This window comes from Rhinopithecus bieti, unplaced genomic scaffold (assembly GCF_001698545.2).
Source record: "Rhinopithecus bieti isolate Rb0 unplaced genomic scaffold, ASM169854v2 scaffold_19939, whole genome shotgun sequence".
Taxonomy (NCBI): Eukaryota; Metazoa; Chordata; class Mammalia; order Primates; family Cercopithecidae; genus Rhinopithecus; species Rhinopithecus bieti.
Window position 1 is genome coordinate 139409 of NW_016810019.1, and position 16148 is coordinate 155556.

The following is a 16148-nucleotide window of genomic DNA, read 5'->3' on the forward strand; positions in this document are numbered from 1 at the left end:
TGCAAGCCCCTGCACTGTCTCACCTTCTCCTTAACACATTTCCAACTAATATAGCCCGTAGTAAGGATTGACTAAGCCCTAATCATTTATTCAGAAGTTTACAGGTTGGCCTTATGTTTTCCATTATTGTTTCATATGTTAATTTCATTCCACCTAAAATACTTTGCAAGTGCGTTTATTACATAGCATTTATATCCCCCAATTATTATTATTTGTTCATATGCATTTACTCCCTCTACATTTTAAAGGATGAGGACCTCTCACTATTTCTTTACTCTTTTCTAACATTGCTAAGGGGACAATGATTTGTTGCTATTGTTGTTAATAAGAAAAACATCAACTAAAAAATCTATAATTTTCCTGAAGTAAGGTGATAATATTTAGATGTTCTTGGTAGAGCTTTTAAACTTCCCTTAATTATATTAAAGTTACAAAGCTACTGAGAAAAAAATGGGAAGAAAAGAAATGGGCCTGGACTTGGAAGAAATGTGGTTTCCAGATAGGACTGCTATTCCTAAATGGTAACCTCTTGAAAGTCATATACTCTCTCGGCTATAGTTGCCACCTTTTCAATGCAATTGTGAAAGTACAGGATTTTTTTAAAGTCTCTTCCAAATTTAATGTTTCTGATTTTGTTGGTAATCCTTTATAGCAGAAAAGCATGTTCAATGTGAATGACAGTAAGCAAAAGACAGATCCAGAATTGAGAATCGTTATAGTTATTTTTTAATCTTTCAATCTACATTTTAATATAATACAGATTATAAATTTTGAGTAAAGAACTAAAAGCATGCAAAACAACACTGCTTTGAGGAATAAAGGAACAATTCTGAGCACCAGTTTTAGTAAACTAGAAAAAACAGGAAGAAGAAATGACAAGTGAATCTTGCTTGCTTATCAGCTTTTGTTTTCATCAAGCGGCTGAAGTGAATCTTTTTTTGTAATTCTAAATGATTATTATTTATATAGTAATGCACTAGAATTATTGTTCTTAACTGGTTTTAACAGTGCCCAGAAAATGGTTAGGTATTTAATAGGTGTTCGTTTGATATTCAAAAAAACACCATACTGTATAAGAGACAGTGCTTTCCATTGTAAAGATGAGAAAACCAAGGTTTATACAAAGATATCTCAAAACTTTGTATCTTTTATGGAATTGAAAATATAATGAAATATATGTGAGACAAATAAAAAGATACTAATTATGAATAAATGTCAGACAAATTGAGTATGAGCTCCAAAATCAGAAATGGATTATGGTTTAAAGCAAATTCTTAGATTATAAACTTCCGTTGGAATTTTACAAACGTTCAGTTCAGTTTTTTTGTCCTTCTTGGTTTGTTTTGGATCTGTTCATTTACATTGGTATAGGGTCTCTGAGGTATTAATGAGGAAAGATTTATGGCATCTATCTTTTAACAATAAAAAATCCTTATTAAGTGGTCAGCATATACATGAAATATGAAGTAATGATCAGGAATTAGAGATAATTCTTAAATTTCTTATGTCTTCTCTCTAATTGCATCACCAACAAACAGCATTAACTTTTTAGTACTGTCTTTGAAATCCTTACCATTTCTATGTATCTGGGATAAAAGCTGCAGTAGAAATTTAAAAATTGCACTAAGCAGTGTTGGTCTCATGAGTGATCTGACAGACCAAGCATGCACTAGTGCCCTGTGTCTAACACCAAAGTGTGCAGGGGCTCATTGGCTTGCTGCCAAGATAAGATTACTTGAAATCACCCCTGACTGGCTAAAGGTAGTACAGTCATTGGGAAAACAAACGGAGCAGTCTCTTTTAATTCAAAAATATCTCCCATATTGCCTTGAGCATTTAAAATTATGCAATTATAAAACATACTATTTAGGTTTGCTTTTTTTCTTTTTAAGAGAGTGAATGTCTTTGTATTTCTTTGAAGACCTTAATAAGCAGTGACTTCAGTTCATTGTCATAGTCAGTAGATTTTACATTTAACCTTCCAGTTTAGGATCTCTACAAGCCATTACATTGTAAAGCATCAATAGTATATTGATTTCAAATTCAAATGTCATATAAAACACGGGTCCTCACCACCAAATAAGGGCTGCAATTATTTATATGTTATTTCACACCAAATGAACAACTGACAAGAATCCATTAAGAACTAATAATTGACGAAATTTCTTGCTTTAAATCACAAGGTTAGAAAAATCTGTTACATATTTAAAGTACTTTAAAGTAATCTAAGTCTATTTGTTATGATCAATGTGGTCATGGAAGTATTCACATCATAGGGAATATTTTGTCCTGATTTATACATTTGAAAGGAAATGGAAATTATGTCATAAAGTTCTAATCATCTCACAGGCTTTCAAAAATTTGCCAAGACTTTCATATACAGATGCTGATCTGAGCAATAATATTGACTTTTCGTTTACCTGAATGGAAATAAGACTGATGGAGTAAAGGCAAAGGATGAATAGGGCAGGGACAAATCTCTGTGGTCTTTGAAATAGAAGGAAAATAGACAAAATAGGAAGAAAGCTATGTTTCAATAGTATTAACTATTCCACTTCAATTTCACAGTCATGCCATGTGTCAGCAAGTGCACTAGTTACTGGGAATTGATAATAACAGCAAAAGAGGCAAAACAGGAAAACTTGAATAGCAAAGTGAAAGCACTGTCAGCAATATGAAGTGTGACTTCATCTTGGAGAAGAGTCACAGCAAAGCAGGTGACCTAATTTGTGATCATTTTCTATAAGAGTTATGAGTGGAATTATATCTCCCCTAAAATGCATACGTTGAAGTCCTAAACCCCAATAACTCAGAATGTGAGCTTATTAGGACATAGGATTGTTGCAAATACAAGTCATTAAATGAGGATGAGGTCATACTGTTGTAAGGTGGGCTCCTAATCCAATATGATTAGTGTCCTTAGAAGAAGACAAGCCTACTGGGAGAAGTTCAGGTGAAGATGAAGGCAGAGATCAGGGTAATTGAGGAAAACAAGGAATGCCAAAGATTGATAACAAACCAGCAAAAACTAGAACAGAGGCCCAGGACAGATCTTTCCCTAGCCCCATCAGAGGGAGCAAGGGCCTGCTAACACCTTAATCTTGGCCTTCAAGCCCCAATATTATGGGAAAATAACAATTTCTGCTGTTTAAATAATTCTGTGTGTTGCATTGATACAGCCACCCTGGGATACTGATACAATAATCATGATATAGTGATTTTCAAAAGTATTATATTTACTGTTTTGACAAATGCAATCTACATGCCAAGTTGCCTTTGGGAAAGCAGGTAAAAGAGTGGCAGAGAAGCTGTGGTGCAAGTGGAACAATACTAAGAAACAGGAACAAAGAATAAAATTATTATTTCAATGATTCTCATTCAAAGTCACCCAGGTTCATTTCTTAATCACTTACCTATTTTTAATTTCTATATATGGTTCCCCTTGCCCTCTCCTGGGGGGCCACATTTCTCACCTCAGTAACACTTGAGGTTTTCATCATAGGTCCAACCTGCAGAAGATAAAGTGAGTACACAGTATGTACAACTAATTTTCCCTTGATTGAATAGTCCAAAATGAAAAGTACGGCTTCAGAAGGAACCAAAATGAGCCTTTGATGCAACAATTAGAAATGGGCCTAAGGCTTGCCACTATTACTACTTACTTGATGTGCATTAATTACCTTCCTCAAACAGCATAAAAGAACCCAGAGCTTATATAAATATCACAACATTCTCAGGCAGTGAACTTTTTTAAATACATTAGACTTACAGAATATAATAGATGGAAAGAAGAAAATTGGCTCATAATTGTAGGATTACATAGAAAGTGTCTTTTAGGAGCAATTGCTCCATTTTCAGGTTTTAGTTTGCTAGATTTGCAATTTTTTCCCCTAGGGGAAGTACATGGTGAAATTTCTGATGAAACGGCAAATTAAAAAGAAATCAAGTGACCCAATTGATGATCCTACTTTAGGAAAATTACTCCTACACTTTCACTCCATTATGGTCAGTTTCTCAACAGGAAAAGCTGAGACAGACAGCAAGTGCCATTACTTTTGCAAAGTACTTCCCTGAATTGTATTATTTCAGAGATTGTGTTTCTGGTTCAACTTCCTTATGTTGCAGATGAGGAAACTCTAAGATTTTTTGGTATTTTTATATGCCTTAATCAAGGTTACTCAGGGAGTAACAAAGTGAGAACACCAGTTTTTCTTATACCTGTCTAATATATGATCATCAGAGCAAAAAATGGTGATCACCATTACTGGTGTTGCCACCCTCTTATTCTGTTCCCTTCACAGTCATTGACATGAAAATATTGAAGATATTAAAAGCAAAAATAAGTACTTTTTCTCATTCATCTTAAAGGGATGTTCTTTAGTTCCCAAGTTCTTAAATTATACAACAGATCATCATATGGGCTACAGGTTCACTGTTGTCCAAGTCAGCCAAACATTATGTATTGCCTGTGCCCTACAATCTATATTGCAACACTTAGGTTTCAAGTTATAGTTTTGCATTTTTGTTAAATCTTTTACATTTTTATTATTCTGTTTCTGTGTCTTATTTTAAAGTATATTTTAATAGTATGATATCAAGTAGGACAAATATTAATAGCAATAGTAAAGTGTGATATCTCAACCCAATAAGGCTTGACAAACATAAGGTATAGAAATATAATGTTGCTTATTTTGGTCTTATATGTGTTTAATAATTTTTATTTCTCTCCAGTATTTTAAGCACTTGAAGCAGAGAAACGAGTTGTTTTAGTGTCACCCATAATTAGCTGTGACACGTGTCACAACTCAACAGAAATTAAGATATTATCCAAAGGGGGTCTGTTCACTTTATGGTGCATATTATAAGCACTGGAGGATTGATTGTATTTTAGGTATTTGTTTAATTTCATTACATCTTTTATCTAGAGACTTTGTGAAGATAAAATAAAGAACTGACATACTATAGACCTGTTTACTACAAACTATAGATGATGATCAGTATGTTTTCTGATAATATATTTTTAATTATCGTCTCATTAAGGAATTAACAAATTCAATTTTCCATGCATAATATGAAGGCTAGCCTACGGTGTGTCACTTGGAAGTAGTGAATTGGTAAAATCCAGCAAAAGAGACCAAGAGGCGTGAAGGAGTCAAGTTGATATAATTTAGGGAAAAAAATTCTTACAGATTAACTAGAACTTGTGGAGAAAGATAAACCAAGAACAATGGATTAACTTGCAATCTTTTAAACACAAGAGTAAAAAGAGCCCAAATTAAGAGGAGATTTGAGTTAGAGTGAATTAGAGTTTGAGCCAGAGCTAAAATTAGAACTAGTGTTAGAGCTGGAGTTAGTGCTGAGTTAGAGTTAGAGTTCCAGGTCAAATCTATCCCGCTCCTGTTCATTTTCAGATGCCAGAGGCTAGAAAAACCACAAGTCAGAAACAACCAGTCTCTAGACAACACACTACAGGTAATACATACAAGGTAAATCCAGATCTCACTTTTCAGTAGCTTGCTGTTCACCACTAGGGTTCTAAACATCACTATATTTATCTCTAACAAACATGGCAACTGCTAAGTTTCTTGCCCCTTTAGAAATGGTGCTGCTTTCTGACAGCCTCACCCTGGACACTGCATGGGCCTGTCCTCTGGTCTGTCCTAGCTCTGAGTACACTGGGCAGCTGTCTCATTGTTGGAGATTTTTATATCATTTCATCACTGTTGTACCTACACTATAAGAAATAAAAGGCATATAGTTGGGTTGGTGGATGTGCTTTGGATGTTCTCTATAGAAAAATGGTTCCGTGGCCAGGCGCCATGGTTCATGCCTGTAATCCCACCACTTTGGGAGACCGAGGCAGGCAGATCACGAGGTCAGGAGATTGAGACTATCCTGGTTAACATGGCGAAACCCCGTCTCTACTAAACATACAAAAAAAATTAGCTGGGCGAGGTGGTGGGCACCTGTAATCCCAGCTACTCGGGAGGCTGAGGCAGGAGAATGGCCTGAACCCGGGAGGCGGAGCTTGCAGTGAGCTGAGATTGTGCCACTGCACTCTAGCCTGGGCGACAGAGAGAGACTCCGTCTCAAAAATAAATAAATAAATAAATAAATAAATAAATAAATAAATAAATAAATATTTAAAAAAAAATAGAAAATGATTCCCTAATCAGGATCGAAGCTGAAAATACCTTTTCCAGTGGGAATCCTTTCTACAATGTACCACTAAAAATCCAACCCCAGCTGCCTCACCTCTTGTTTTACTCTTTAAAATTCCAGTGGGTTTCGAGAGGAAAAAAATACATGAACTAAAACAGAAAACAGTAAAAATAAAACCTACTATTAGATTGTTTTCCCACCAGATCTGATAACCTAAGAAGGACTCGTCACTTTTGTTATTTTTCAGCCAGGAATGCATAACCTGAATCAAATCCTGAGGAAATATCAGACACACCCAAATTAAGAAACATTCTATACATTAATGACATGGATTATTCAAAAATGGCAATGTCATGAAAGGCAAAGAAAAACTAAGGAACTTTTCCAGATTGAAGGAGACTAAACAGACATGATATCTAAATTTAATATGTGGTCTTGGTCCTTATTCTTGATAGTACAAAGGTATCAAAGTTATTACTGGGACAAAAATCAGAATACGACTCATAGAATTAAGTACCAGTGTTAATTTTTTATACTAGATAACAGTACAGTCGTTCTGTAAGAGAATATCCATGTTCCTAGGAAATGCTAACTGAAATGTTACGGAACAAAAGGCCATGATACACAAAAACTACTCCCAAATATGTTCGTTTGGAAGAGTTAAATTGTTTTTGAAATTATTAAATGTAGGAGGATTTAACAGACATTATGAGATTTTGTGTATATTTTTGGCACACATCTGAATACGTTGTTTATTTCAAAATTTTATGTTAATCACTTTCAAACTTTCAGAGAAGTTACAAGAATAATACAGAAATCTTACACATACACATACATACACAAAGGGGAAAATCAAGTTTAAAAAGATACTACCTCTTTGGGGCAATTATACAGCATTTAACAAAAACATAAAATAAATTCATATAGTTGTTTGGCCACTGAGATAATGAAAGAGACATGATCCCAATAAATATCTGTTTGCCGTATCATTTGCATCCGACATTAAAATTAGAGTGGAAAGCTGAGTGTATTGATAACTATGCTTTCATGGTAAATTATTCTTGTTGCACTAGAGTATGACTGAACTTGTTAAGAGAAAACAAACAAGAACAGATTTATAATGACAAAACTGATTATAACTCCTTCTGGATAAGTAAAATATTCACTGTTAGGTGCCACCGGTGTCGTTTCTTTGGAAAATAAAGAGTAAAACAGATAAAAGCATCATCCATACTCAGCAGTACCTAAATGTTATGATCGTGTTATTTCTAACTAAATCTTCATTTTGTTTTTTGTCTTTCATATCCCACTTTGAATCCTCCTAGTGGAACCCAGCTGAGCTCAGTCAGACATTCAAGGTTGAAGGTGCCTACCAGACAGGGTTAACTATTTTCTATATATCTTAGTAAATACTAAAAAGGTTACTATATTAAAATTGTTGATGAGTAGGAATTAAAAGCATCCCTCCTCAGGTGTAAGCCAGCAGGTGATATTTCTGAAGATGAGATGATCTGGCAATAATCATAAATACTGAAGGTATTGCTCTTATAAGTTAGTGTACATTGCCAGAATGAATTATTTAATGAATTTTACTGCTGAATACCTTAAATAGCATTCAATTTAGACCGTGATGTGCTTTCTAGTTAAGGAAACCATCTAAAACAAACATATTCATGTTTTGACTACTAAAATCCAATATATTACTTTGCGTTAACAATCATATATCTCAACCATAAAATTCACCTTCTCTGACTACTTGTTAAAATCTAATCCTCCACTACTTTTCTCATGCCTCTTTCTAAGAGGTCATGATTGTGTTTATTAAATAGTGGTAGCCTTACTCCCAAGAGTAGCAGTGCTGTGCTGTGTCAAGAGACTGTCAAAACATTTGGAGAAATACATTATTTCTCTGGATTTATAATGGAAAAACAAAACTAAATTTTTAAAAGATAAAATCAATACATTAAATAGTTGAATGCAAAACATCTATAATGTTTTTACCCATATATGTTGATGTGATTATGATGATGATAATTTTCCTGCTACGAAGTTCATTGATCCCAAACAATGAAATTCAAATATACCTGATTTCAGAACAAAAGGAACCTACTGAATCAGACATAGTAACTAACAGAATTGAGGGAGAAGAGGAAATGAGGAAGAGATGAGCCTTAACAAGGAGTAAAGTTAGAGAACCGGGACTCCAAAGAGTAGTGACTAAAAGTATCTTCGGTATTCTTTCATCTGAATGACTAAGCTATGTTTAAAGGAGAAAAGAAAAGATAATGTGAACAGTTTAGCTATCCTCAAATAAAGGACCTTAGATCAACAAGAAATGAGACTTATTCTGAGTTATATTCAGAAGGAAGAATATAACTCAGTGGGGAAATTTTTGTCTAATGACATTACTGAGAGCCAACTTTCAACTCCGTAACAATTAGAATCACACTTAAAAAAGTTCAAGGTCAGGCTCGATGACTCATACCTGTAATCTTAGCACTGTAGGAGGCCGAGGCCGGCAGATCACTTGAGGTCAGGAGTTTGAGACCAGCCTGGCAACATGGTGAAATCCCATCTCTACTAAAAATACAAAAATTATCCAGGTGTGGTGACTCATGCCTGTAATAACAGCTACTCAGGAGGCTGAGGCAGGAGAATTCCTTGAACTGGGAGGCAGAAGTTGTGGTGCGTGATCACATCACTTCATTCCAGCCTGAGTGAAAGACTTCATCTCAAAAAAAAAAAAAGAGGTCAAAACACTCTTCATAGATGTGTCCAGAGAGCAAATAGGTGACCACCACGTAATCCATCAGGCATGGAACAAAGGTAATGTCTACCTTGGTTGTCAGTTGACAGGTGACTTCCCAGACCCTTTTCAACTTAAGATTCTGTGATTTTCCCCTTGAGGACAAATTAATTTTCTGTCTCAAAAAATATTTTGCCTAGAAAATATGTCCAAAGCCCAAATGTAGATGCTTATGGAACTGCTATAAAGGATTCTTTCTCTTATTTCAAAAGATATTATTCTAGAATTTAAAAAATACTATTAACTTTCAAAATTCCCAAATTAGTCTAGAATTTCTCCATTTAAAACCCAAAGCTGGGTATATTTTACTAGTGTACTTTTTCATCTAATTGCTCTGCTTATTAGTATTAATTGCCAACTGCAGAACATCTGGGTACCCAGGTCTGAAACTGTGGATTTGGAATATGTTAAAACTATGTATTAGACATACATTATAATAATTAATCTCTAAAAATGTGGTTATTTTAAATTAAATTATATTTGCACATAATGAAATAGATTCTATGGTACAGGTTTAATAAAGGTCTACCCTCTTTCTGAAAAAGCTTTTATCATCTCACCTTTAGAGTCTTCTGCAATATAAATCGTACAAAAGATTAACAAGGATTATATATTTAAAAAATTCTTTGCAAGTATTTTGATATGTACTTCCAGTGACATATCACCAGAAAATATACATTTATCAAAAAAAACTTGTCTATGGCAAAATAAATGTAAGCACTTATTTGTAGCTCATTGGCTTATATTATTTACAAACAGAAAAACTCAACTGTTTCTGCCTCACAGAGATACACACACACACAGAGTAATATACTGGGTGACTAAATATAAAAGTTTTACTAAATATCAATTAAAAGTCAAGAAATTAATCAAAGCATACAGTTAATGAACATTGGCTCCAAGAACTAAGTTTCTAGAGAACTGGTAGAAAGAAAACATACAAGTTAGTTGTAAAAGTGAAAGACAATGTTGACCTTAATGTTCTCATTTTAAAATAAAAATGTGGCCAGATTGGTAGAAATAATAAATGGAGGAAAGGGTATAAAATTCATTAGAAATTTTCTCAAAGGAGGTGGCAAGATTTCTTTGAAAAATCAAACTCCTAACAGAGTATGGTAGATTTACTTTATTTTTAGTTCCAAATCTGTTATGAAGAAAGAGTTCCAGGGAAGAGAAATATAAATGGCAGCACCAGACCTCCAAAACACTGCAGACTTCTAACACCTCCAGGAATTGCAGTTGTCTCTTCCGCCTACAGATTTCAATCATCCCTGCAGCCTCAGTCTTCAACCATCTGAGGACAACCCATCAATATAACTGATAACAAACCCAATCTGTGTTCTGTAAGGGAAATTTAATAGTGAATATATTCAGAATACCATTTATCCCAGAAGACACATTGACATTCTAGAGTTCAGAAATATGGTTTCTTTTCACATTACTTTCATTGTGAAAAATTGTTGACTATTTTGGAGTTTAGCTTTTTGATTGCAATTTGAATGATGAATTAATAGTAACTACTGGAAGGCATCTAGAGGTTGTGTAGGTGAATGAAGCACTGATAATGTGTTACTCAAATCAATCCATTGCGTTATAAAGCAAACCCTTTTGTCCCTGTATGTTTTGTCTTGAGATAATAATAATACATATTTATTACTTATAACAATCTACTTTATATCATATAACATAATATTAATATAAGATCTATTGATAAAACTAACATTAGTATATTGATACCTTATTTTGATGTGTTTCTTATAGCTTTAATAAACTGAAAATAAAATACAGTATAAAATTTTTTTGTAAAAAAGGCAAAACAATCCTCTGTTATTCTACACTAAATTCACTGCTTCAAAAGAAAAACTTTGATGGATTAGAAGCAAATAGTGTATGATATGGATATTGTGCTGTTACTCACATAGACGTTAATACAATAATGCAATGAGCCCAGAGTGGTGAGCCAAATGAATGAGTTAAGAGCATAGACTTTGGAGCCAGATTTACTGGACTTAAATCCTGTATTTAATTAAAGTTGAATCGTTTATTGCAATATAGCCTTGGGCAAGTCTCTTATTTCATCTATCCAATAGGTAAATATTGAATGATATAGTAGTGATATTACTAGGACTGTAAAAAATACAATGAGCAAAATATATGTTATGCACTAGAAAACACTTCAAGCATGTTATCATGGACAAATAAATATTTGCTATTAAATTGTAGTTTGTACATATACACAGACACAAACATGTTCTTTTCCAACCCTACACTACACATATATTAACTAAAATTGCCATGGGAGTTATTTGTAAACAGAGATCCATTGTGAAAACAGAAATGCTTATGGAAACAGAAGGCTGGAGTTCAGTTCCCAGCATCAGCACTTTGTTCCCATTGTGCTGCAATTTATTGGGTATTTTAAATGAATACTCCCCTTATCCAATTATTATTTGCAGCCAATTTATCTATATTCCATAAGTACAGTATTTATATGTTTCATAAGTTCCAAACAAATTTCTTTGATTTATTTTGGATCTTGTACTTTATTCTTGAGTATACGTTTTGTAATGTCTATGGCTATTTTCAATACTAGAGCAGTAAGACAAAAATTTAAATGTTTATTTATTCTTTAAACAATTGTAGAGGTTTTAGGATTTTGTGTGGGAAATAATGAGGGGAAAACACTGAAATTTAGACATTTTATTCTTTATTCATATTCAATTAGACTTTGAATCTCACAATATATCAGGGCTTGTAGTCATTAGAAGTCTAAGTGTGTTGAAATATAAGAGTAAAGAATATTCTGTAGATCCCCTTTTTTAAAACCTAGGTTAAAGATGTTAGTGTAATGGAATAAACAAACAGGTAAACAAAAAGCACTGACTACTGTTAAATGTATGTACTTCCCAATATTATTCCCATGTTTTCCTTCTGCCTTCTATACATATATATTTTCACATATGTGTTCACATACAGATACACAAAGCTAGTGAACCTGTGGTGCATATTACATTGAGAAAATATTAAATCTGTTGAACTTAAAGATATAATCCAGGGGAAAGTTAGGTTTTCTTAATGACTCCTCCTTGTCTCTTTCATTTTCTTAATATATAATATATTGAATAGATATTTAAACATTTCATATATTGAAACTTTAATGGAGAGTGGTTGCTATGAGAAAAGAGGGAGGACAGACAAGTGAAAAGAATGGCTAGAATAAGCAGCAGGACTGAGATACTCAGAGATGAGACAGAGAGATGGAGGTTTACATATTCTGTAATCAATAATTATGTGTGTCCTAGACCCTATTTTCTACACTCCCACAAAGTCTACAACAAATAGGGTATTAGTCTGTTCTCACACTGCTATGAGGAAATATTAAAGACTGGGTAATTTATGAAGGAATGAGATTTAATTGACTCACAGTTCCACGTTGCTGGAGAGACCTCAGGAAACTTGTAATCTTTGCCTTAGAAGGCAAAGGAGAAGCAGGCACTTTCTTCACAGGGTGGCAGGATGGAGTGAGTGCATGCAGGGGAAATGCTAGACTCTTATATAACCATTAGATCTCATGGTAACTCACTCACTATCATGAGAGCAGCATGGGGAAAACTGTCCCATGATCTGATTACTCCACCTTGTCCTACCCTTGACTTATGGGGATTCTGGAGTTTACAATTTGAGGTGAGATTTGGGTGAGGACACAGGGCCAAACCATATCAGTGTGCCCTTGGCCCCTCCTAAATCTTACGTCTTCTCACATTTCAACATGAATTATGCCTTCCCAACAGTCCCCCAAAGTCTTAAGTCATTTCAGCATTAACTAAAAAGTCCATAGTCCAAAGTCTCATCTGAGATAAGGCAAGTCCCTTCTGCCTCTGAGCCCATAAAATCAAAAGCAAGTTACTTACTAGCCAGACACAATAGGTGTACAGGCATTGGGTAAATGCAGCCATTACGAGTGGGAGAAATTGGCCAAATCAAAGGGCCTACAGGACACATGCAAGTCCAAAATCCAATAGGGAAGTCATTAAGCCATAAAGTTCCAAAATGATCTCCTCCTTTGACTTCATGTCTCACATCCAAGCTATGCTGGTTCAATAAGTGGGCTCCCATGGCCTTGGGAAGCTCCATTCCTGTGGTTTTGCAGGGTGCAGTCTCCCTTCGATCTGTTTTCACAGACTGGCATTGAGTATCTGCAACTTATCCAGGCACATAGTGCAAGCTACCAGTGTATCTACCATTCTGGGGTTTGTGGGACAGGAGCCCTCTTTTCACAGCTCCACTAGCCGTACCCCAGTGGGGACTCTCTCTGGGGGTTCTAACCCCACATTTTCCTTCTGCACTGCCCTAGAAGAGGTTCTCCATGAGGGTTCCACCCCTGCAGCAAACTTCTGCCTGTATATTCAGGCATTTTCATACATCCTGTGAAATGTAGGCAGAGGTTAGAGCACCCACAGGCTCAACATCATGTGGAAGTTACCAAGCCTTGGGGCTTTCACGCTCTGGAACAATGGGCTGAGCTGTACCTTGGCTCATCTTAGCCATGGCTGGAGCTGAAGCAGCTGGGATACAGAGCACTATGTCCTGAGGCTGCACAGAGCACAAGTGCCCTGGTCCCGGCCCACAAAACCATGTTTCCCTCCTAGGCCTCCAGGCCTGTGATGGGAGGCACTGCTGCCAAGGTCTCCGACATGCCCTGGAGACATTTTCCCCATTGTCTTGGTGATTAGCATTTGGCTCCTGGTTACTTATGCAAATTTCTGGAGCCAGTTTGAATTTCTACCCAGAAAATGAGGTTTTCTTTCCTATTCATCATCAGGCTGCAAATTTTCCAAACTCTTATGCTCTGTCATCTCTTGAATGCTTTGCTGCTTAGAAATTTCTTCCTCCAGATATGCTAAACTATCTCTCTCAAATTCAAAGTTTCACAGATCTCTTGGGCAGGGGCAAAAAGCCACCAGTCTCTTTGCTAAAGCATAGCGAGAGTGAACTTTACTCCAGTTCCCAACAAGTTTCTTATTTCCATCTGAGACCACTAGGCCTGGATTTCATTGTCTGTATCACTCTCAGCATTTTGGTCAAAGCCATTCAACAAGTCTCTAGGAAGTTCCAAACTTTCCCACATCTTCCTGTCTTCTTCTGAGTCCTCCAAACTATTCCAACCTCTGCCTGTTACCCTGTTCCAAAGTCACTTCTACATTCTCAGGTATCTTACAGCAATACCCCACTCCTGATACCAATTTATTGTATTATACTGTTTTCACACTGCTATGAAGAAATACCCAAGGCTAGGTAATTTTTAAAAGAAAGACATTTAAATGACTCACTTTCCCATGTTGCTGTGGAGGCTCCAGGAAACTTAAAATCATGTTGGAAGGCAAAGGAGAAGGGCAGTAGGACAGAGTAAGTGCAAGCAGGGCAAATGCCGGATGTTTATGTAACCATCATGAGATCTCACTCACTATCATGCGAACAGGATGGGAGAAGCCCCCCCCCCCCCCCCCATGATCCAATTACCTTCACCTCGTCCCACCCTTGACATGGGGAGATTATGGGGATTGCAATTTGAGGTGATAATTGGGTAGGGACCCACAGCCTAACCATATCAAATACCACCTAAGAGAAATAATTTAATCCTGAGGTACATGGACTACCAACCTTCCCAAGATTTTTGTGCCCCAAGTTGAACAAAAGCAGCAGGGTAGCAGTCATCCAAATGCATTAGGCAGTGCAGGGTAATAGGCTCCTTGACAAGAAGCTCAATGTTTTGACACTGTGTGAGATATGGGATTATTTTATCTTATTCTAAGTAATAAATGTCACCATGAAGATTATAACTAAAATTCCCCTATATTAGTGAAATGAAGATCAACATCAAATTTAATTTGAATAAAAATGTTAAAATATGCATAAAGACTTCTAGTTTCAGCCCTAATATGTAAAGACCTCAGTAATTTTTATTCTGAAACTTACAATACTAAAAGTCTAGATAAACTGAAAATTATCACTTTATTTGGACTTATAAAAGAGCTGAGTTGGCAGGGCAAACAACCATCATAAAAATTTGAAAGACAGATGAATCCAGAAAATCACAGCAAAGACCTGATTACCTAGAACAAAAGCCACTGAAGCCATAAAACGATGTTAAAGATAAATGGTTATTACGAAAAATTGCTAGAGGCTGCATGTAGACTAGGATGAGATTTAAAAACTAAAACCAGAGTAATAATAGGTAGATCCCAAAACTTTCATAGGAAGGTTCAGAAATGTAACCAAAAATGAATCCAGAAAATCACAGCAGAGACCTGATTACCTGGAATAAAAACCACTGGAGCCATAAAATGATGTTAAAGGTAAATGGTAATTTTAAAAAATTACTAGAGGCTGCATGTAGACTAGCATGAGATTTAAAAACTAAAACCAGAGTAAAAATAGGTAGATCCCAAAATTTTCATAGGAAGGTTCAGAAATGTAACCAGGTACCCACAGTAAAGATTCTATAAAGACCACTTCCAAGCTCTGACTAAAGGAGAAGAAGGATATTTATTGAGAAATGTACCCAGAGCCTTCTCCATAACAAAAGCTTAGTATTCAGAAGGAAAAATCTTACCATAACCTTCTCCCAGACTATGTGAGAAGGTTATTCCTTTCACTTCAGCTCCCTTTAACCTTTTTGTCTCAATTATTGGAGAGTTGAGATGATAGAATAATCCCCTGTTTGCGCAATGTGCTACCACACTAACATAACTCTAGTATAACAACAGTGGATTACAGCTAAAAGATCTACCTGACACAGGTTCTGACTGAGAAGAAGTACATAGGAAAGGCCAAAGTTAAGAGGACACCTGAAAACAAGAGGAATTCAAAGCCTCTAGCACCTATTGTTACAGCAAACACCAACCACAACCCAACTTCTTACCACCTTAATGTAAATTCTCAAGTTTAAGCCTATTTATCTCAGTTCCTTTTGCCAGATAACATGTCTGTCTTTCAGTTAAAACAACAACAACGACAACAACAAAAAACATGACTCATGCCAAAAGGCAGGTAAAAACACAATATGAAGAAACAAAGAAAGTATCAGAAACAGACTCAGATATGAAGCAAACGTTGGAATTATCAGACAGGAAATTTACATTGTCTAATGTTCGTGTGTTAAGGGATATAATGGAAAAAA